This window comes from Cupressus sempervirens, chromosome 9 (genome assembly GCF_028749045.1).
Source record: "Cupressus sempervirens isolate cs-2001-9-10 chromosome 9, ASM2874904v1, whole genome shotgun sequence".
NCBI lineage: Eukaryota > Viridiplantae > Streptophyta > Pinopsida > Cupressales > Cupressaceae > Cupressus > Cupressus sempervirens.
This window is the reverse complement of record NC_143126.1, coordinates 485,028,749-485,053,901: the sequence shown is the minus strand read 5'-3', so window position 1 is coordinate 485,053,901 and position 25,153 is coordinate 485,028,749. Positions and strand designations below refer to the sequence as shown.

At 36.2% G+C, this 25,153-nt stretch overlaps 1 protein-coding gene across 1 annotated transcript in view; it reads left to right on the top strand.

Annotated features, from left to right (window-relative positions):
• Positions 1-25,153, top strand: part of HEME1 (Uroporphyrinogen decarboxylase) — a 110,854-nt gene that overhangs the window by 51,186 nt on the left and 34,515 nt on the right. The gene's annotated exons all lie outside the window — the stretch shown is intronic.

Sequence of the window (25,153 nt, the reverse complement as noted above, 5' to 3'; positions counted from 1 at the left end):
GTGTGTCCATATTTTCAACCTTGTTTAAATAGCCTAACAAACGAACAACCGCAAAAGCTTTTATCAAGAACTTACTTGCTTCAGCCAAGAGGATGCCGTATGATATTGTTGATTTGACTTTAATGTTAGTAGTGATAAGGTGTTTTTATATTCTTTCTATTTGCTTCCATCTATGGCTAGATAGGCTGCTCCCCCAAACCTCACAACCATATAGCACGATTGGAGTCACTAGCAGACCAAAAAGTTATCTTCTTGGTTTCCAATCCCAAAGTTCCGCCTGTAGAATGGAAATACTACTCAAGTTCATAGAATAATAAAGATATGTATACAGAGCGAAACATAGAATGTACCTTAATACCAGAATGCAAATTTGGCGAGGAAATGATTTACATTATTCATAACATAATGTCATGAGTACATTATCAATATACCAAGTGCTTCTAAAGGGTCGTTTGGTTAAGAAGACCAATTGATGCATTCCCTCACTTCGTAACTACCCAACGTGCTCAAGCTTAACAAGTGCTAAATACAATATTACTTTATTCTTTACTACATCTATCCCCCCCCAAAAGAAGTCTTCCAGACGACTGCCGAACACACTAGAACAAAAACTAAGCTTTAAGAAGAGGGTTGGGAAGACATCCTTGTACTTGGGGCTCCACAGAGTCATTGTAGGTCGTGTTCAGTAGCCTTTTGCTTCACCTGAACTCCTTGTAGTACTTGCAAGGCGTCCATCTTCTTTGCCTCTATTGTGGTGATCCTATTTTCCAAGTTAGTTTTCTCCATCCTCCAAGCTTCTTCCATGGCAGCTTTCTCAACTTTCCATTTGCCTAGAAGAGTAGTCCATTCCAGCTCCCACTCCTTAGCCAAACTGTTCTTCTACTGGAGTTCCAAGTAGGTTCTGCGGAAAACAACTTTCATATCGGCAAGGGTCTCCATGAGAGGCGGTTGTTCCCCAGTAGAGGGAATGGAGGGAATGATGTACCTCTTTGTCTAGTTTGTGGCCACTTCCTCTTGTGTATACCCACTCTATTGTAACAGTTCCCAATCTATACAACAACCATCATGCATAAATATTGCCAATGATTCAGCTGCTTTTAGCACTGCTTCCATTTTTTGAGATTTGGCCTATTTCATGACCTCCTTGGTGGAATGTTCCATAGCCTGCAACTCAGGGAGGAACAATTCAGCCTTGATTGTGAATGAGAATGTGTCTGATAGTTCCACCCTCGCACTCTATCTTGATCGACTCCTGTTTAAGTGCCATAGAGGTAGGTGAAGATACCGTCCCTTCTTCAAGTAATTTGTTGGCCTCCTCCAAGACTGTATCTTCCATAGGCATATTCGTCTCTTCTTCCTGTTGGTAGCAAGGATCCCTTGTTTTTGTCGATTGTACTACCAAAGCAATAGGATGAACTACTTTAGGGCTTGATGGTGTTTGCAATTTCACCTTATGTGCACATTTTGGTTGGCATCTCAAGTCTATCACCTTAGTGCAAATGTGTGGATTTGGAGGGACCAATTGCGCAACTCACGGCAATGACAATCTGGTGGCCCCCAATTGCGGAATTTGTAGCCGGTGCATACTGCTTTCTCTAGCTATCGACCCTCCCTCTAGATTCTAGGTGGGGATGTCCTCCTCTGGTGCTGTATGGGCCGTACTCTGCTCTCCCACCATGGCTTCCGCACTACCCTCAGTATGGTAAATCTTGGCAGGTTCTAACATCCCTTTTGGTGGTGGCCCACTTGTGGGTGGGAGGAAGGTAACTTCCTTCGAGGTTCCCTTTAAGTGACTTTAGCGGATTTTTGCTTCCTGGGAGTTTGAAGAAGATGAATCCGTATCATTGGTAGCCAAACTTTTGCCCTCATCCTCCTCTTGGCTTCCATCCAATGCTTCTTGTTGTTGTTCCTCCAAAGTAGCTTCTTTTATTGATTTCTTCTTCCAAGGTTCTCCAATGTGGGATCCTCCCATGGTGTACATGTGGAGCCAATATGTTATGGCCAGCTTGTAGGGTTCCACCATACTGGCCGGAATCAATGCCCCTCTGTGCTCACTACCCAACTAGGTGTGTACTGCTTCGAGGAATAGAACCACTGCATGGTGGGGCATGTCGAATACTTTGTGTTTCAATTCCATGAATTTCTGGAGTCTTTCTAAAAGAAATTTTGCCCAATTGTATGCTTGCCCTTTATGTAATCCATCAACTACGGGTAACATCCAGAGAGCATATCTGAAGTGTGGCTTCTTGCAGCGAGTTTACTTTTTATGAAGTCCACAATGCACGGCCATTCATCACTGCGGATGAAGATCTTCTTTAGACCCCTACTATTCTTCAGAATTCCTTCCCATTCTTGATTTGTGAGGTCCTTCCTGCACATTAGCCTCAACCATTTCTTCTTTTCTTATACTGATATTATGGTTTTTTCCAATTCCAGTCCTCTGTTGGGGATTCCAAAACCCTATTTATTTCCTCGGCTGAGTAAGAAACTATCATGGACCATTGGAAATACTGGACTGCCGACTAATGGCATGATTTATCATAACCTGTCACCATATTCCGTAATATGGGTTCAAACTCCTTTAAATCAAATATTGGCATGAAAATAATTTTGTTTACCTCAGCCTTCCTGAACGCCTCCTCGAGAGGGTGATTGTCCTCTGTATGCTCCCACATACTTGCTTCAGCCAAGAGGATGTCGTATGATATTGTTGATTTGACTTTAATGTTAGTAGTGATAAGGTGTTTTTGTATTCTTTCTATTTACTTTCATTTGTGGTTAGATAGGCTGCTCCCCCAAGCCTCACAACCATATAACACGACTAGAGTCACTAGTAGACCAAAAAGTTATCTTCATGGTTTTCTAATCCCAAAGTTCCGCTTGTCTACACCTATTTTGTAGCAAAAAGGAAGCCCTCCATCCCCCTTCTATCTGCCTAGTTCTATAAGTTTCCTAGCTGAGCTTCTTGTGAAAGTCTACCTAGGTATTTATATTCTTCCACAGTCTATAAATTATTTTCTTTGAAGAGGAGATCAACTCGCTGCTGTTTCTTTTTTAGAGAGAAAAACATGATTCTAGTTTTGCTAGTGTTCACCTGCACCTTAACTTACAAAGAGCCATCAATTATAAATGGCGTGGACAAACTATTCTCGGGATCATAGCACCTGGATTAAAATGTTGCTACGAAATCATCACAAGTCATCCTTGATGGTAGGAGAAAGGAGTTGATAATGAGTGAGCACAATAATATTAGTGGAAAATATATGATTATATATTCATAATCCATTTAATATATTAATAGCATCAAATATTCATTATTCAATCCAATTATTAATTTATATTTTATTTAAGACAATAATTATATTATATTATCCAATTATATATATTACTCAACAATAATAATATTTATAATTTCTAATCCAGAACAATCCTAATACGATTTCTTATAATACAATCACATTCAGAAAAAACAAATCGGGTGCCACCCCTTTGAGTTGGGGCCCCACATCGAATGGATAACATCATACCTGTTGAGCAAGTACAAATATTGTACCATTATGCATAAGGGTGGCATCGGGGGTGTATAACATACAAGAAAGGGTAACTATATAAGAGCATAAGTGGAAAAGGGAAGAGGAAGATAAATAAAAAGAAAAGTATTTAATCTATATCAGATCCTAGGCAAAAGCCGAGCAAGATCAAAGACAGCGAATTATGAAGAAACATTGACCATACAAAGTGGACATGGTGAAGACATGCCGATAAAATCGTTTAGGGTGTTGGCAGTAAAGAAAGTATTCATGAGAAGTATAAGCAGCCACATGCCTATTCAGCCTTGGTGCCATGCTGATAAAATCGTTTAGGGTGTTGGCGGTGAAGAAAGTATTCACGAGAAGTATAAGCAGCCACATGCCTGTTCAGCCTTGGTGCCAAAGGTGATCTGCATGTCCTTTGACCATTACAAAAGGGCTAGGAAAGGTGTTAGACCAACGCCGAACTAGGGCCTTACCAAGGTATGCACCTAGCTTTAATTGATGATATTAATAAGCCTTGTGAACATTATTAAATTAGCAGTTATTAAGTTAAATATTAAGCTTTAATACCCTTGAAACATAGTAGTACTCAATATTAAGCTCTAGTGATTTGAATCATAATTAATAAAGTATTCCCTAGTAATTTGGATAAGTTTAAGATTATGGTAACTTAAAGAATAATATCACTAGTAATTAGGATAAGTTCACAAGAACCCTTTTTATTCTAAATATGCAATGGATAGGGAGTTCGCACAAGGGAAGGAGTTATTCGATCATTCGGAGGCAATTGAGTCCCAATATTGGTAAGAACCATGAGGGAGCCTCAAGTTGATTGTTTCCGTACTTGAGCAGCAGTAATTCTACCATTTGTCTTAGGGTTATTGATTAAGAGAGGGTTAAGGAATTGGAGCTTAAGTATTTATTGGTTCTAAATATGATGGCACATGATAACTATTGAGAACTGACATTCTCTTAGCTTGAAGCATTACTAATTACCATACCTAAGCATAATTCAAACCCTAATTGGAAAATTTTGAACGACTGTAAACTGCCATCTGCTCATCCTTTATTGATTCAAATGTGTTCATGCCTCAAATACAAATTGACACTGCTAAAATAAGACATATATACATTCTGTAGGTTGATGCACATACAAAGATACACGTTTACAGCTGTGATTGATTATCTTCATGGATGATACAGATGTACCTATGCTGAAGCGAGCCACTGAATGCCATAATACGCAAGTTGCTGGTCTTGGTAAGATTTTGGGTTTGAATTTAGGGGCTCAAGTTACAGGTTTGGTAAAAACATAATTGTTTGGGGTTTGTCCATACAAAAACATATAAAAATTTGGAATAAATATAGATATTAGAGGCATCTAATATTTTTAATCTTACAAGAATATTTATAAGCTTTATACAAGATTATATTTATATGGGTTTTTAATAAAGTTATATGATAATAAAGTAATAAGTTTTAAAAGTTAATATTGTTGTTGATAATAATAAAATTTGCAAACAAAGATGTTTGGTTTTGCATCTGCAATTGCATTTTCTTAAATGTTTCCAAGGCCTCTTGAACATTTTTTTTGTGCATATCCTGCCAGCATGGCATTCCAAGAGACTACATGTTATTTAGACATTTTGTGAACCAATTAATGTGCATTGTGTTTGTTTCCACACTTTGTAACAAATCTAGGGTTTCTATTTAAATTTCATGTCAGATCCACTAGCAAATTTGGGATTAAGAATGGCAGACAAAATTATAATTTAAGACCCTTAGTAACATGCAGATTTAAACAAAAACATTACTACTTGAATTCACACAAGCACCATGGAATTATAGCTGAAAACTTAGTTGATCTGCAAATCAATGCACTCAGAAATTAGCCCAGAACATGGATCAGATATGCACAATTGCTCAAAGTTATACAGACAATCATTACAATACATAACAGTGACCCTGTATCAGAGTGGGTCTATTTTCGTGATGACTTCTGATCTACAGCAGATGAGTCTGGTGGTAGTCATGCAATAATAGTAGGGACTGAAGTGTGCAAATTTCATGCTATTTCCTTGATTCGTTGCTCCCTCGGCCCTTGTCTGGTCTAATCTGCCACCAAAGCAGGTCTCTGCAAGGTCTCCTACAAGCTGTTCCAAGTAAATTTATCCAGCACTCTTGTTGATGATGAACATCAGATCTGCAGATGATTGTGAGTGGAAAGGACTGCCAGATATACCTTGGTAAGTTGGCACCTCCTTTTTTGGCCCTTAGGAGGCCTGGCTTCTAAAATTACATTCCAGAATTGTATCCTAGTTGGCTTATGCCTTGTCTGCTCTTGGTTGCTAGACACCAAAACAGTAAGGTGCTATCTTGCTGAAGCGGGCTAAGTGGCGTTTGACCTCTGATTTGTCTTAATTATTATATGCTCCAGATGCATAGAACTGCAATAAATTGATTGTAAGCAGATTTAAAAGAGTAGTTTGCAAAGAAGAGTTAAAGAGGGTTAAGGTTTTGTCCTAACCTTCTTGCACACACAACATGGTCTTCATTCTGCTGGGTTGTCAGCTAAGTCACAAGGTTCGAATTCAAATTCGAGTTCATCAATCATAAAATTCGGATGAAATCTGAAAAGGGTAAAAATTCGGGGAAACATAGACGTTAAATTTATTTTATATAAATTTATTCATTTTTAAATATAAGTAATATATTCACAGAATTGTCAAAATATTTTAACATTGCTAAATAATTTAACTAAATAACTCAATATTATTTAAAAATAAAATAATATTATTATGAATAACAATATCATATTAAATATCATAAAATTCGGATGAAGTTCAGTAAAGGTAAAAATTCGCTGAAATTCGAACTCCATGGATGAAATTCGGCGTATCATGTGACTTAGGTTGTCACTAGGAAATCATTCCAAAATATCTTCATCTTCCACTCATGACCCTCTTAACACAAATAATTATGTTCTCTAATAAGTGAATAGTCCCAGCTTTTGGCGCCAACCACTATTTGAATTTTGGTCACCACATTTTAAATTCACAAATATTTTTTCAATTAAAATTACAAACACACACACACAGAGGCCTAGTTTTCAAATACAGTTATTTTTAAGATAATTTTTAAAATCAGCCTCAAGCTATTGGCGACATGAGAGCCCTTTCTCCCTAAATTGCTTGCCCTCAAGCAATTGCAAACTTGGATGCTCTAAAATCTTAAGTCCTTCTCGTGTGGCAACCTCTTGTGCAAGATTCTTCCATTCACTAAATACTCTGAAATAAACTTCTTCCTCAACTTCTTTTTCTGCATGTCCATGATGGCTTTTTGGTGATTTGCTTTAAAATCGAATTTTCTTCATTGTCAAGTGGTGAAAGCTCTAATGGAGGAGTACCTCGCTAACCAAGGGCTTTCTTGAAGCATGATACATGAAAAACATTACTTATTCTGCTGTTTTCTGGAATTTATTATTGAGTCCACTATTTGCTGGAAGTTCCAGCTTGTATGCAACCTCACCCATCCTCCTTATGATCTTGTAGGGTCCATGAAGTCATGGTTTCAATTTCTTAGCACCACTTCCTTTGAGTGAAGATTGCCTATAAGCTGTATCACAGCATTTGCTGAATTTCATGTATGGATTCAAAATTTGGTGAATTCCAGTAAAATATTTAAAATTTGTTCTAATTCGGCCCAAAGTTCATACAGAACAAAGCGAGGATTTTTGAATTGAAATATATTTGGCCATGTGAAACAGTGTATCGTGAAGAATATGAACGACTTTAGGCAGAAATGACTAATTCTCCTCATAGTGCACTGTAAGTAGGGTTTCTGCCCCACAAACCTGATGAAAGGTGCGGGAAATGAATGTCTTCTCATGCTGTGGTAGAACAATGGCATAGGTTGCTGTGGACACTGTCAATCTGGTGCAAATTTTCACGAAAAATGCCTTCTGCAGAATACTTTGTTGGAACCTTGATGCTATTATATATTAAATAAGCTGAGAAGATATTAAATAATAGGTTATATTAAAAGTTGATGAAATATTCCATAAATAATAAAAAATTATAAGCTTACTATGGTGCCAAACTCCATTGCCAGCTTAAATGTATTTACAATTTATATTTAATCTATTATTTAACATATTTATTATTTGATAAGTAGGAGATAATTTCCACAGCAAGTCAAATTGTGATATTTCTATCAGGATTTAACTGTGTGATTTTGAGTCAAACTCATTGACCCATGTTTCATGAGTAGTGATTCAACATGAATCCATCTCTCATGAGAATAAATGGAACACTTAGCACTCATTGAATCTAGGTGATGCTCATAGGGATGAAGCGCCAGGACTTCTTGGGAGGTCACCCATCCCAATACTACTCCAGCAGCGATCCAATCGGACAAATGCTGTAGGTTGGCTAGTACCGGCACCGGCCATCTATGGCAAAGTTCTGTATCGAGTGAAAATCCAAATGGGCTTTCTCTAGGTTACAAAATGATGCAGATTTCGGAGCTCAATTGTGGCAGATTGTTCAGGAGTTGGTCCATAATGATCAAATATAAATTGATTAATTGGATTGGAAATATAGGAATGAAAAATCAGTTTATGCAAATAACCAAAATTTACCTCTGCTGGCATAAGAGCATGAGAATGAGGATACAAACCATGGAAAATCAGACTGTCTTTTTTGATATTAATATATGTATAAGTTCGGAATTCTTAGAATTCTTAGTCAAGTTGTGTCATGTTAAAGATCCTTCTGTATTTGGTATCAGAGCCTGGTTATCAATAAAAGTTATCTTTCAACAATTATTGTGTTTCTTATTTGGATTCAATTCTGTGTCTTTGTTGTTCTATTTGGTTCATGCATGAAGTAAGTCCTCATATTGAAGCCGTGTGAAAGGCATATAGAGGCAGGGAAGGTAGCACACTTATACCATTTTGGCAGGACGAAACGGAATGGCAGAATTCCAGCATACTGTGAACGATAGCAATAATACTGAAGATCAACTTGTAAATTTAAGCTCTGTCTTTGACACTGTGAATGATATAAATATTGACGACGACTCTTTTCAGTCTGATAAAAGTTATTTAGATCTTCCTTCTGAATGCTTCAAATTACCATCTAAAAAGTGGAATGAGATCTATGGTGATTTAGGATTTCTATCTTATAAGTCCAAGTCTGTGTGCAAGTTAATAGAAATGCAAGTTGTTGTAAAGAATGATCAACCCCATAGTTTTATAAATCTAATATCAAACAAGGAAATCCAAGGTCTTGTTAAGCAAGCCAAACAAACAAATGGTTTTAAGTATTTGCATATAGGTAGTATTGTTGCTGGTGTTGAACCTCTTTATCGTAAAGGTATTCCTGCTACTGTGTTCATGACTCTTTTGGATGTCAGGCATAATCATTACACCGATATGTTAATGGGAGGCATTTCTGCCCCTATGGCTGTTGGAGCCACTGCTTTTGATGTGATACCCAACTTTGCTGTTAGTCTCCTTGATGACCATCTAGATAAAGTGTTGATGTTTCAATTTGGTACACAATACCTAGATATGAAGCCTAGATCTCGAACACATGCCTTGTTCTTTGCTTTATATGGCCGTTTGTTTAATACCACTGTGCTCATTGTTAAAGATCCACGGTCAGACAAATCTAAAGCCCGATATTCTTTGCTTTGGCAAACCGAATCCAAAGGTGCCCAATTAATTGTTCCCAGAATGATAAACCTTACTGATATTAAGGTACCTAAAGAGTGGATCATTGATGTTCGAGCCTTGAAGCAACTAGATGCTCCTTGCAATCTTACCACAATTGCTAGTATTCATGAAACTGCAAGCGAAGCTCGTATCTCTTTTGATGAAAGCCGACCTTCAAGCTCCTCCTCTTCCAATAGTCGGTTATCTTTTCATGAAACCAAGTTACCATGTTCTGAATCTACCTTGAGTCATAAAATTGGCTAGACTGTTCTCACAATGATGCAATACCTAGTCCCACTGGCTCTTTGTTCTGTACTGTTTGTCAACAGTCTTTTGAGGAACGAAAATTTGTGTCAAATCCTTTGACTCAACAACTCCCTAGTTGTCAACATCCACAGTTCATTGAACTTGATGATGACAGTCTGCAATGTAACCATTGTCCCTATGTTCAACCTGTTTTTCATGTTCGAATGATTCTCTCTGGTCAACAAACTTCTTTTTCTGAAGATTGTTTTGTTGAACCTCAAGTTACACCATTTCATGATTTTATTCTTCAATCCTCTGATGATAAGTTCAACATTCGTTTTTGGCCCCATCATGTTGTTGCCTCTGGACAGCCAAATGCCACTACTTAGACCAAGATGCTCAATTATGCCAATCTCTGTATCCGGAAAGCCCTTTTAGTTCAGCAAGATATGCATCATAAATTTTTGCAAGCAAAACTCGCCTGACAAAAGGCTGAAGCTAGTATGAATTCCAATTTTCATGTTGTTCTTGCTCATTTGCAATCTCTTGATTCCTGCCTTACTGCTCACTTGAATTCTAGCATGCAAGCTGATATTGATGCCCTTCATAAATCAACCATCTCCTTTGGTGTGGTATATGTGTGCTACTGAGCACATGCACTGGAAATTTTTGATCTCCAATAAACAACTGAAATTTTTCAAAAGCATGAACAACAGCGAAAAGTTCTTTATGAGTTGAATGATAATTCAATTCAGAACCTTTAAAAGCTCCAGATTCAAACCTGACAATTGCTTCTCTTGATTTTCCATTGACTGTAACAACTTCCGGGAGAACAACTCCCCAAGCTTCGTGGCTAGCATTAGTTTGAACAATTTTCTTACCTTTTCCTGGAATACGGAGAGGTGGTAGTTGTTGACATTGCCTCGTGATCTGATCAATGACTTCATTGTGTTTATCAGTCCATGGCGGTGCATTTTTGCGAAGTAGCTTATTCAACTCTTTTCTTGCTTCTGCAATATTCTGAAAATAACCTGCAATATAATTCACCATGCCCAAAAATTGTTGAAAGCTTTTCTTATCTTTAACATCAACCTTTTGTATGGCTTTCAGCAAATGATCTTGAGGATATAGTTTACCATTTGGTTCTATACATGTACAAATAAAGACCAAACTTTCAGTGCACCAACTTAATTTGGTGGGATTTAAGCATAGACCATGTGTTTGACAAATAGAGAGGAACTTTTTCAGATGTTCGATGTGTGACTTATGGTCTTGACTAAAGATGAAAATATCATCAATATATGGCTGAATGAATTTAGCATATGGTGCAAAAATATTATCCATAAATCCTTGAAATATAGATGGTGCTGTTTTTATGCCAAATGGAAGGACATTCCATTCGAACAAACCTTCTGGTACAGAAAAAGTAGATTTGAATCTATCTTCCTCTTTGAACCTAATTTGCTAGAATCCTTTAGTGAGATCAAATTTATTGAAAACATTGCATCCTTGTATTCTTTGCCAGATGTAGTCCTTACTCGGCAAGGGATGCTGGTTACTTTTATTAGACATTGAGTGGCCTGTAGTTAACTACTAAATGTTTTTCAGCTATTTCGTTTCTATGTTCATCCTTTTTTGGAACATGCATAGCATGACAAGAGAAAGGGCTAGAATTGGGTCTAATGATGGCTTTGTTGAGCAAATCAGCTATTTCTTTTTCACACATCTCTTGTTCAGCTTTGGAGAGGATGGTGTAATTAGCTTTGCTTTTGGGAAAAAGTTCTTTTCCATGCTCATCTTTTTTCATTGGTAACGAACATTCAAATTTTCTGGGATATTTCTGTAGGTCCTTGGTTAAGAGTGTATTGGCAAAATCTTGTTGGATTTGTTTCAACTCCCCCTGGGTGGAAAGGGACTGGTTAGTAAACTAGACACAAGAACCAGGTGAAACAACCTTAGGAGCAAAAGGTAAGGCAAGCTTAGGAGAATAGGCACGAGTTTCATTGATTTGGGGAACAGAGCTAAATTTAAAGGTAATGGTAGTGCCTGTTAAACCAACAGTATAAGGACTCCATGCTTGCAAGGTATGACTCCCAATAATGCAATTATATTGATCTACTAGAAACTGTAAAAAGGTGGCAGTATAAGATTGTGATGGAAAAAGAATAGGAACATGCGCTTGAAAGCGAATAGGATTATTACTATGGGAGACTGAATGAATATTGGTAGAAGTTGGTAACTAACAATCAGATGGAAAGCATTGGGATCGCGCAAGGTTACAATCAACACCAGAGTCAAGCAGAGCACCAAGTGTGTATGGTTTAATGCCGGGTAATTTGATTGTTAGCAAAAAGGCTGGACAAGGATTGGAGACACCTTTCAGATATGCAAAGGCTTGACTAGCAGGTGGAAACTGAGACTAAGGTGAGACACAATGTTCATGCTTAGGATCAGAGGTAGCGAGTTCCTGAGTTTGTTCTAATTCAACAAGCATTTTGTCAAAAGCATTAAGGGAACTAGTACTAGCATTGAATTCCTGTAATTCTTTCTAAATGCTTGCTATCTCTTTAAGAACATCATTCTTCACATTGTATATAAAAGCAAGACAGTTTGATAACCATTCTTTTCTAGAATTCTTTGCAAAAACTTTTTTTGCAAGAGGATGAGAAACATAGCCATGGGTTGGTCGAATAACCTCTTGATCATCTTCTTCTTCTCTTTCTTTGATAGGTGCTTGCACTTCATTGAGCTCAGGATTTTCTTCTAATAGTTTTTGACGTTCTTCAAGTTTGACTAGATTAGCTAGAACTCGTTGATGCTAAAATGGAGTAAGAAACTGAGCTTTGCGAGCTTCAAGCTGTGAGGCTTTTATGGTCAATCGCTGAAGTTGTTCTTCAGGGGTGAGAGTAAGCCATTCAGAATTACTTTGAGTGAGCGACTGCCCACGTCCAACTTGGTATGGAGATTGTCGAAACATAAAACAAACAAATGAAATTTTAGAATCAGATGATGATTCATTTGGAGAAAATAATTCCTCAGGACTTTGTTCCTGTACAACATGGCGAACTTGCATATCATCTTGATCTTCATCTTCACTGGAGCTTTCGGTAAAAATAATCTTCAGATACTGAAGGTTCTTGGATTTCTATAAGAGGCAAAGAGTCCAGTTTTGCATTTGTTAAGGTACAGACTCTCTTAGAATTCTTTTTACTCTTATCAGGACATTTATTAGCATAGTGTGCTCCTTTACAAATATAGCATGTAGGAGTAAAATTCTTTTTGCGCACTTTACACTGATTTCTTAGAAAGATTTTCCTATGCTTTGATTTCTTGAAAGGCTTGGAGGAAAATTGCTTTCTATCAGAATAACTTTTGAATTTTCTAAGGGACTTATGTTTTCCCTTATGTTTGAAACATCCATAACTGTTCTGAGTACAGTTACACAGACTTGTTTTCAAATAAGGAAGAACTTCTTTCTTCTTCTTCCTATTTTTCTTTTCACTACATAGGTCACTGTTAATTTCTTTGATGAATTGAACCAGTTGAGGAAATGTAACATCATTGATGGTCATATCAGGGGTGTTTAGAATGCTATTAAGAATCTTTACCCTATAAAAAGATTGCAACTGAATAGGGAATCCTTCAAGAAATGTATTATACATCCAAACATTATTATTTGTTTGCCCTGACTGATAGAATTTGGTATATTGTTAACTACAGTAGGCGTCAAAGTGCCTCATATCACAAATGCGGTTTTCTCTAAACCGTTTGTAGGCAGCTCTTTGCTCATTGTCATGTTGTCCTACAAACATTTTGCACAAGGCTTCACACACAACATTTACAACACTATTGATTAGATCTTCTATATATTTTGGTGATAAAGAATCCCATGTAGAGCGGGCTATTCTTGTAAGTGCATTCAAATCTTTACGAATGGCCTGGTCTTGTGAAATATTGGCAGCATTTACAACATTATCTAGCCAGGTCTTGAAAGCATCTATGGTGGCTTTGTTCTTCATAGGATTGTACTCATCAAAATTTACTAATGGTGGAACATTTTCAGAGAAAACATGTAATTGGTCATATGGTCCTCCTGGCTCTTGCTTGACCATATTTACTTTCTTCCATTTCCCTATCTTTGGATCAAATTCTTGCAACTTGGGCTTAGGTACATCTAGAGTAAGGGCTTTTCCTTTAAACTGACTTTGTAATCTAGCAACAGCTTGGGATGAATCTGGAAAAACACATTTTGGAACTTGTTGCATTTGAGAATTTGTTGCTACAGCTTGCTCAATCTTAGTAGTGACTGTGGTTAAGGACTGGGAAAAGCCTTGACTATCAGCGAGTTGTTGAGAGTGGATTTGAGTTGTGGTTTGATCTATGCGTGTAGTGATTTGAGCAACAGTTTGCAAATGGTGCATTTGACGAGCATTATCGGTCCACCACGCTTCTGCAGATGTGTGAAAAGCAACTTGCAACCCCATTTGCAAAACCTTCACCAAGTGTTGTGCCTTATGAACCATTCATTAGAAAGCCCCTTAAGCTCATCAATTGATAAGTAGGAGATAATTTCCATAGTAAGTCAAATTGTGATATTTCTATCAGGATTTAATTGTGTGATTTTGAGTCAAACTCATTGACCCATGTATTTGCATACATGAATTGTATATATATATATTTTAAAACACATTTGTATTATTGTTTTTAAAATTACTAAGCTATTAAAAATCCTTATTATAGTTTAATTTTTAATAATTTTAATTTACTATATGTAAATGTACATTAGTTTTAGATTTAATATAATTCTATTTTCTTTTAATAATAATAACTTTCATCAATTAATTTCAAATATATCCTATTTTATAATATTATTTCAAATCTATTAAAAAATGTTAAATTATTTAAAAATTTAATGAATTAATAATTTTTATATATAAAAAGTGTAAAATTATATAGGCAAATATTTTGTTGAATTTCTTACTCTAGTTGAACTTAATCAAAATTTCATTTTTGCCGAATTCGAATTCAAACTCAAACCTTTTGACTTAGCCTATGGGGCTGCAATCTCAAAAATACCATATCGCCCACCTCAAAAACTCTCACTTCACTAGCAATTGACATACTACTTTTGTTAGTTGTTCTTGGGGCTCTTGTAAATTTTCCTTGAGTGCTTTCACAACATTCAAATTTTGTTGGATCTAATCTTTAGCCCGTAGCCACAAGGTGTATCCACTCGATCCATGCTGTTTGCTGCCTTGTATCATAATTACTCAAGTAATCCTCTATCCATTTGTTCACAATTTCTATTTTTGGATTGATTTGAATATGGTAGCTTGTGCTTGGGATCATTCTATGCTAGCAAACAAAAGGTCTCTTGCCAAAACAAACTGATAAACCTGTTCTTATCACTGATATTATTCCCTGGCAGTCCATGAAGTCTATTTTTTCCTGTAAAGAACAGATCAAAAACTTGTGAAGCCTTGTACTCTTAAGGAATAGCATGTTGTTTAACATATTATTTGAGTCTATCAACAAACACATAGATACAGTCCTTACCTTGCACCTTTGGGATCCCTCTAGTAAATTCCATGAAGATCCTCTCACATTTCAGATTTGGATTGGTTAGCGGCTGCAATAAGCCAACTTGAAAATCATACTCTTTTTGTTTTGTTGGCAAACCAAATGCTCCCTAACATGCTTCAACACATCATTTTTGAGTCCTTTCCAAGAAAATCATTCCCTTGCTTGTATATCTTGTAGCAGCTTGGATGACCAGCAAGAGGTGTGTCATGACATGCCTTCATAATTCCTTTTTTTCACTTTAGACTCTGGTATTTTGTAACATAAAAATTTACTAGACTGAAAATAAGTACTTAATTTTGAAATTTATAGCTTGAACAATTTACCGGAAGTAAAACAGTTAGGAAAGCAATACATCATAACTATATTTCCAAGTAAACATCTATTACAAGCCATTTCATGTGATGATAACTGAAATAACTTTCGAAACTGAAACAACTTACGAATCTGATTTCTTAGTTTCTATAACAAGTCAAAGGAATCTAAATCATTTCAATAAATTCTACGATTTATACATTAAGTGAGATAAATGTACTTGCAAAAAAGGATCCAAAAACATACTGAAACTAACTGAAAATATTTGAAGATGTTGTTCAAGCCTCTGCATTTTGGTAAGAGGAGAAGCATTGATATAGGCCTAACCTCCCAACCACGGACCTTGTAAATCCCCACACAATCTTTTAACAAGAAAGACCCTCCCTACCCTGAGTTAGGCTTGGGGCACTATAGTCTAGCCATTTGAGCATACCGATGTTTAGAATGTCCTCTTGGTAGTAGGCAGGCATGCCTGATTAACTGGTACCATTGACATCTTGTGATCAAATTAGTCAAGCATGCCTCTAATCAACCTTGGCCAAAGATTCATATGGGTTTCTAATACCCGATCACCACTGCTCGACTTGACAATAGGGTACATATTGGACAATCATGAGCTAACTTGGATGTTCTTTTAGAAATCATCATATAGTTTTACCATGTTTATACATTGAAGTTCTGATCTTTGTTACTTTTCCCTTGCATGGATTCCCTCCTCTCCACCCTCCTTCATTGGCTATACGAGCTAGGGTGAGTCCTTGGAGAATGCAATTTCATTATGATATAATACCTCATAATGATCATGGATTGTTATCCATCGGCGGATGTATCGCGAGCACTATCATGTGTGATGATATATTCTGTTTCGGTTGCCATACTTATATTACAATATTCTTCTAAGAAGGAACTCGTATATTAGAGAAGAAAGAAGATAGACAGTAAATTCAGGCTCTTTGCATATCGAGCCTTTAAATGGTCGATTTGAAAAGTTGAAGAGATACAAAACAAAAATAGGCCATAGTGAAATTGAAATACAAAGGACTTAGATCATAACTTGATCGATAATGATTATGCTAAGGAGATTGATGCTTCCAAGCCGCATGGCTTGATGGTCGATTCTTGATGGTGGCTAAAAGAGTTAGGATGAAACCATATGTTTCGAGAATAAGAAGAGTTTTGTTCCCTGTGAGATGAAGATCGTACTTCATCATGCCAGATGTTCAATAAATATATCTCCCCCATTGGCTCAAGCAAGCCGTGGCTTTAATCACCCGCTTTGCTCAAGATGACAGTTTCAAAGATCTTTGGTTTGAAGATCACCGAATTTGAAAGGTGGCGCCAAGTGTACATGGTCGCCTCTCATGAAGAGATTATAAGTTTTAAATTATTAAAAGTTCCTTTTCTCAAAACATTTATATTTGTGCATATATATATATATGTCTTAATTATTTTAAATATATGATTTCATCATGCTATTTATTATATCTAAAGTCACACTTATAAATGTACGTATATCTATATACATGTGTAGTTCAGAGAAATATGGTTTATTTCTAACATCATATCCTCTTTGTATATGCCAGACGTTCAATAAATATATCTCCCCCCATTGGCTTAAGCAAGCCGCGGCCTTAATCACCCGCTTTGCTCAAGATGATAGTTTCAAAGATCTTCAGTTTCAAGATCACCGAATTTGAAAGGTGGCGCCAAGTGTACATGGTCGCCTCTCATGAAGAGATTATAAGTTTTAAATTACTAAAAGTTCCTTTTCTCAAAACATTTATATATGTGCATATATATATATATGTCTTAATTATTTTAAATATATGATTTCGTCATGCTATTTATTATATCTAAATTCACACCTATAAATATACGTATATCTATATACGTGTGTAGTTCAGAGAAATATGGTTTATTTCTAACATCATATCCTCTTTGTATATGCACACATCTATATATATACATATATTAATAAGTACGATTTATAGTTATTATCCTAGTATCATGGTGGCATTATACATAAATACATACATACATATATATACATATATATATATTTGTGATAATAAAATGAAGTATAGACGACATCACAAAACAACAAAGGTAATGGTCCTGAACAAAATTTTAGATAATGACTTTTTATATGTTTGCCCAAGTAGCTCATGACTGTCCAGTGGTGTACTCTGTTGTGAAGTCGCTAAATCCTTATCAAGGTAGTTAGAGGTCATACCTGATGATCGAACAATGCACTAGGATAGTGCCCCATTCCTTGAATCTTGTTTAGCAATACTTCCTCCCCTTTGTCTGCTCCTGCAACCACCAATGCAACATTTCCACAATAATAACAAGTTCTTCCATTTAAATCAAACATAAGAATATATCATTGATAACTGTAATAATGAGTAACTACCATTATCAATAAACAAGTAAAAATGATAACAATTAACTGATTCAATTATAACAACAATTTTCACGTGAAATAAATGGTTTAAGTATAACTTCCTTTTTCACATGATCAAGACAATGGTAGTTTTAACTAATCATCTCAACGGCTATAACTTATTTTAATTTGGTCAAAATTTTGGGATGTAACATATTTGATGCACCCAATCTTTGTAGAGGATGAGCTTATCAATCACTTTACACTAGTTATGTTGCAACTTTCTGTCCAAAATGTCAACAGCAGTTGTGATTTTAGTGTATTCATCTATTATGGTAGCCTTCTAATTAACAGACATATCACTCATATAGCAGAAATAAAGTTTCCTAGATAGTGCACTGGCAACACATTATTCTTTCCCTTAACATACTCAATGTCAAAATCATAAGTTTGTAGTTTGCTTACCCATTTGTGCTTTTCTATCATTTAAATCCTTTTAATCGAGGAAAAATCTCAAATGATTCATTTTGACTACAAAATTCCCATAAATCAGGTATTGTTTGAATTTGGCTGAATCTCCTTGTCATAAATAGAGAAGCTCTTCTCTATCTCCTTGAGATGACTACTTTCAAATGCTATGGGTGCTTATTTTGCATCAATATTGCTCCAGTCCTCTCCTTTGAAGCATCATACTCTAGAATAGAAGGAAGTGAGAAATCAGGAATAGCTAAAACAACACATGAACTCATTACCTCCTTGAGCTTTTTGAAATCTCTTTGTGCTGAAGGGGATCAAGTGAATGCCCTTCTCTTTGTCAAATATGTCAATGAGGCAGCTAGCTGGGAGAATTCCTTAATAAACCTCCTATAGTTGTGATTTCTCATTACTCATCGCCAATGTGTCAAATTCCTTAGTCTAGGTCAATCCTATATGGCCTTGATTTTTTCCTTCTTAATGCTATCTCCTTCCGCACTAATATTGAATCCCAAATATAATATTTTGATCAACCCAAACTTCATTTGGATGCCTTGGCGTGAATGAATACTGCTCAAGTATTCCCAACACCTCGTATACATGCTTCAAATGGTCCTCCCATGCTTTACTCAATATTAATATATCATCAAATTACACTAACGCAAATTACTTCAATTTCAAAATAGATACTTGATTCATGCAAAACTAAAATGTGGCTGGTGCATTAGTCAATCCAAATGGCATGACCTAGAAATCATAATGCCCATAGTGACACTTGAAAGCTGTTTTGTACACGTCGTCATCTTTCACCCTTATCTGATGATACCTAGATCATAGGTCAATCTTGGAGAAGCACATGACACCATGAAGCTCATCCATAAATTCATCAATGTTGGGTATGCGGTAGTGGTTTTTGGACTTGTTTTTGTATTGAAACATTTTCTTGCCCAAGTCAACTTGCCTCTACAAAATTATCCCTCCATCCTCCTAGTTGAAACAATCATGGGGCCTCTATTGGAAAGGCCATGAAGAATTACCTCCTTACCATCAAACTTGAACTCCAACTCAAGGGTTTGCTAGTTTTGTGTTCACTCACAAAGTGAGTGTAATCATTGCACTCTTATAACAAGCTCCATCTCACCGATATCAATCACACATAAAAGTCGTCTCATGTTTATGTCTTCCTAGAGTTAACTCCATTTGTCGAATCGTTTGGTTACATAGAAAGATAAATCCATCAACCACTCTAACATTAAACGTTTTAAAGTCTTTAGTCCTCAAACCCAGCTTAGCCATCAATCCCTCATTAATGAAATTATGGGTTGCTCCATTATCAATCAAAATTGTCGCTTACCGTCTTTGTGAGATCCCTCTAACATAAAAAGTGTGATATCTAGGAGCTTCTAATAGGGTCGCAAGCATTTTGCCAGTATGCTCTTCTTCTATCTTTGCCTCATGCTCAACCTCCTTTGCAACATTTCCAAGCTCAGATTCTTCTGCCTAAAAATCGTTTTTAGAGACTACCTTTATATATTGAATGTATTCTTTACCCAAACACTTCTGACTTGGTACCTATTGATACGAGTTTTATGTCCACTTCAACATGTACAATGAACACTTCATATCCTAAGGATAAAACACCAAATATTGAATCTTGTCTTGAATAAGGATACCCATAGGTTAAACAATGTATACAAATTGTGTGATTAAATGAGGCAACCCCAAGGTTCTTGTGGACTTTCATTTAGTTGTAATGATGTGATATGGTGGTACCATTTAGGGACTTTCACTAGTTCACTTGTCAACTTGACTTCCAAATGATATAGCGTTGTGAGTTCAATCAACTACTTCTATTTGACTTTGAAATAAAGTGCAAATAGGCATGAGGATTTGGAAATCTAATCTAATTCTAGGATGTAAGAGACACTGAATGTCTTTGTAGCTCTACTAGACTTTGTCTTGTTATCAACTCCACCAAGCTACGACAATATTCTAAGGTGAACGTAAGCTGTTTGAACTATTACCATTACATCAACACCATCAAGAGATGCATACCAATGTGCAAGCAATAAATGAAGTAAAGTTCCTTTAACTTCTGGTTGACCATGCAAGACAGACTTACAATTAGTAAATTGCTTGTGGTATGGATTAAGTGAGCTTCACAAAGATTGATTCATGATTACTTTCATCTAGCTAAACAATTTATTGCGAATTCTAAATGTTCAAAAACTACTAGTTACTTGAAACAAATTCTAATATAAATGAGGAATGTAGAAAGCCATGCAGTACTTCAAAAAGTTCAAAGTATTCACCATACCGAGACAACAACGAATGTAGCACAATTTCGGTAGTATTCTAGCAACAATTCTCCAACAAAACTCCTTTACAAATGAGGAGAGCAAGCCAATGAATGAGGAGAGCAAGCCAACAAAACTCCTTGTACTAGAGGGAGCTCTAGTACAATGAATGACCAAGATTAAACCAAGATCAATCGACCAAATTGTAGATTGGTACTAAGCCACAAGTAGGTAGGAGTATTGGTTAAAACAATAGCTTAGTACCAATCTACATTTTTGGCGTTGTTGTTGAGAATCGAACACGTGTTAGCTACATGATAGTCGGGTATACTCACCACTGCTTTAATTAGTACTTCTACCTACTATACCAACAATATAAACTAACTGCAATATAGAAATATATTACTATAATACTATGCAATATAGATGATATGATATATTATATTGATTCCAAAATAGTCCATACATAATCTTTCTTTACATTACTTCCATCAATCCTTATATACTATTCATGTTGGTTAAGTACACCGGTAGACACACCCCTTTGCTACAATAAGTACCCAACTGCCGCACTAACAACTTTTAACAATATGTATATTAATGATTTATTACTGACCTACATTATCCTCCCCCCTCCCCCAAAAAAAAAAGAAAAGGAAAAAGAAAGAAAAGAAAAGTAGTCTTCCAGATGATTAAAACAAAATGAGCTAACCAATTCATATCTTCTAAGAGGAAGGGTGTGAGGACATCCCTAGAATGGAGGCTCGCTGCACTATCTCAGGTGTCTTAGGTTTTTTTTTGCATCTAGTTGCTTTGCCTATTCTATCTATAGTAACCTTGGAGCATCCATCCGATCTTTCTCCTCCGATGCTTGTTTTTCCGGTTGTGCAACTTCCTCCAATTCTCACTCTCTTTCTGATTTCTGCATTTTTGTCTCAGGAGAGCTTGTTCTCCTTTAATCTTTGTTGCCTCCTTGTTTGCCTGTTGTAGCTCCATGAAAATGGTTCTAAATGTACCCTCCATCTGTGCTAATATATGTATGAGGGGTAGCTTCCTTGTATATGTCTCCACTAAGTGAAATGTCTTCCATTTCTCCTTTTCTACCTTTGTTCCAACTCCTCCAAGGATTGTGCTCCATTCTTCATTGCATCTATTCTACATAAATTTTAACAGTGACTCTTCTGCGTTCAGTACTGCTCTCATATCCGACTCCCTTGCCCTTTTTATTATTTCCTTTGTAGGTTGTAAGATGTCATCTAGTTCTGCTAGAAATCTTTGTACTCTATCTCCAAATGATATTACCCTCTTTTCTATCACTCCTTCCCCACCTTCTAGATTCCGCTATATGCTTCCATTCTATCTTCCCCTCCTATTTGGTAGTCTTGTTGCTCTTCCCATACATCCATTGACATCGATGTGCGCGAGGGTAGGGGTACTTCTTTTACTCCCGTTTGAAACTTTTCTAATAACCTGTTTGCTTCATCTATTGTACCCTCCCCTCCTCATTGAGGGCTATTCTCTTGATGACTGGTGGTCTTTTGCTTATTTTGTGTCCTTGTTCTACTAGTTTCAACAAGTGTAAGTGTGATTGCTAAGGCAATTGGTTGAGTCGTTTCTATTCTTGTGGAGTGGTGATCGTGATAGTGTGTGGTGCCTTTTTGTGGGATCTAATATCCACCACCTTGGTGTGTGGTATCTTCTCTATGAAGACTAAATGTGTTATTGAGGAAAGTTGTGATGCCATGAATGTAATTCATTTGGCTCCCCAATCAGAGAATGCTAGTCCTCACCCTATCTTGTTGGATTCCTTCTGTGTTGTACGAATGGCCTTTGCTATTGTATGGTCCCCTTCCTCTCTTGTGTGGATGCCACCTCCTAATGTTGTGCGGATGCCTTCCTCTTTGAACAACATATGGCTATCACCTCCTTCCGTATCAGTGCCTTCTTGCATATCCTCTTCTTCCATCATCTTCCTCCTTTTTTGCCATACAATTGCAATCCCTGATCTTTGTTGTACATACATGTTCCTCCATCTCTTCCATATGGACATCTTCCTTTTCTGTTTAGGTGTCTTTCTCCATCTCTGCCTTATGGACACCATTTCTTCTTTTTGTACTTCCGTACACTATACTAGTTTTTCCCCACAGAAGTCAATCGCTCATTTTGGTACGACTCTTGGCAGGAGTCCCTCTTCAATTGGTATGAGCGTGACATCTCTGGGTGCACCTTTGAAAGTGTTTCTTGGTAGTCGAAACTCATTCCCTTGAGAGTTTGAAGATGTGTCTTCGGTACCTATATCTTCGGTTGTTGTCCCTTCTTCATTTGAGTTTTCTTCTTCGTTCGTGCTTTGTGTATTAATGGAAACTTGCTACCTAACCTTTTTTATGGTTCACCACTTCCAATGTCGAATCTGTCCATATATAGCTAGTAGCTCATTGCAGGTTTGTAGGGTTTCACTCTATTTGTAGGAACAAATTTTCCTCAATGCTCTAGAGCTACCTGTGTGTAGAGGGCTTCCAAAAGCATAGCTATGGCATGGTGGGGAATATTGAAGGTATTGTGCCTTAGTTCTAGTAATTCTTTCAATCTTTCGAAGAGAAGTTGAGCCCACCTATAAATTCTTCCCATATTTAGTCCATTTACCAAGGGCAACATCCATATGGCTATATTAAAGGTTCGACTCCCTCCTTTGAGTTTTATCTTCACAAATCCACAATGCATCTCCACTCTGCATTAGTTACAAAGGATTTTTTCAAACCCCTACTGTTATTCTTACTCTAATTGCTTTCCTCTTCTTTTTCTATAAGGTATCTCTACAAATTAGCCCAAGCCATTTTTTCTTTTCTTCTATTGTCATTATAGATGGGGTTTTTGCTAGGTCTTGCTCTTGTTTTGGAACACCAAATACTTTGCTCACCTCTTTAGAGGAATAAGAAATTGTAACAATTTTTTGAAGACATTGGATTATAGATTTATGCCCTTTCTTATCATACTTGTTGTCCTGCATTTTGTCACCACAAAATATTGGTAACAACACGAAAATTTTTCAAGCTAGTTTCACATATCTCTATGTTAAATTTGATATTCAATTGCTTAATGTTGATCAATCAATCAATTCCAATTCATATATCAAATTGTTTTACTGAAGGTTTTCGTCAATTCTTTTTTGTTTTGCCTTTTGTCGAGCTTTTGCTTGATATTTGAGGCCTTCATCATCTTTTTCTTTGCTTTTGAGTTTGCGTTCGTTGGTTTTTAGTCCTTTGGTTTTGCTCATGTCATGGCTTTCGTTTTCCCCTTCGATTTGGTCTAACCTAGAGCGTAATCAGAGTTATCAGTCAAGAGTTATGGTCATTTTAGTGCCTCAAAAGTGGACCTTTTTGATGCAACAACAAAAATTAAAAATATCATGTTATATTTTTAATTTGACATTCACTTTATGTTATGTTTTTAAGTTCCTTTGTTATTAATTTTTTCACTTTAAGTAACTATAGTGCACTTTATGTTATAATTTTAAGTTGAGTTACTTTTTGATTTTTCACTTAAAGTGACTATATTAACTATATATTTCAGTTTAATTTTTGACATTTAAATTAAATGCTCATTTAAATGTTACTTTTTAAATGATATTTATGTGTTATATTTTTTATATGATATATAAATATGGTTTATACCCCATTAAAGTAACATTTTAATGAAATTAAATTGATATATGTTTATTAAATGATTTTAAGTTATCAAAAGTGGACATTTTACATGCTATTACATGTAAAATCCATCAAAAGTGGACATTTTACATGTCATTGCATATAAAGTTAACTTAAAAGCATAAGACTATCGAAAGTGGACCTTTTTGGTGTCATTACACCAAAAATGTGAGCTTTCACTTGAAATGTGTCATTGCATCAAAAACATGAGCGTTAACTTAAAATATGCAATCCTCCCTAAAAGGTCTGATTTTAACCAAGTGCATATTTTAAAATGTGTCATGCCTCCCAAAGGTGCGATTTGCCTTATGGGGAGTTTTAAAAATATGCATTCCATCTTAAAAGGTCCGATTTTAACCTTGTGCATATTTTAAAACATGTTATGCTTCGTAAAAAGTCTGATATTGGAAGAACACATGTAATGGGCCTTCAAGAACCCGATTTTGGAGATTATGAGAGATTTACTTTATGGTTTTGCATGAGATCTTCTCCAATAGGGTCGTTTTTGCTTGGCAATGGATTTTGTAACATAAAAAATGGATTTATCTTGCAAAAAGATGTTTTTCTAAGCTCTATCCTAGGGCGCGCTTTTGGTGAAAACTCCAAATGAATCCATTTTTGGCCCACTTTTTTGCCCAAGAAGGAATTGATTTGATATATTTTGGAGATTGCATTGCATTTTGGTAAATGTTTTGATGTTTAATGACCAAAACGTTTTGATCATGTACCTTGGAGAAAAACATTTTTATAAAAAGCGTCCCATATGCATGCAATCCAAAAAAGTTGGATCTTGGAGCAAGAATAGGGCATGTTTTGGCATCTTCCACCTAAAATACCTTGTTTGCTGCCTTCTCCCATTCAAATTTGCAAAAGTTTGAAAGATTCAAGTGTTTTTGAAGAATTTT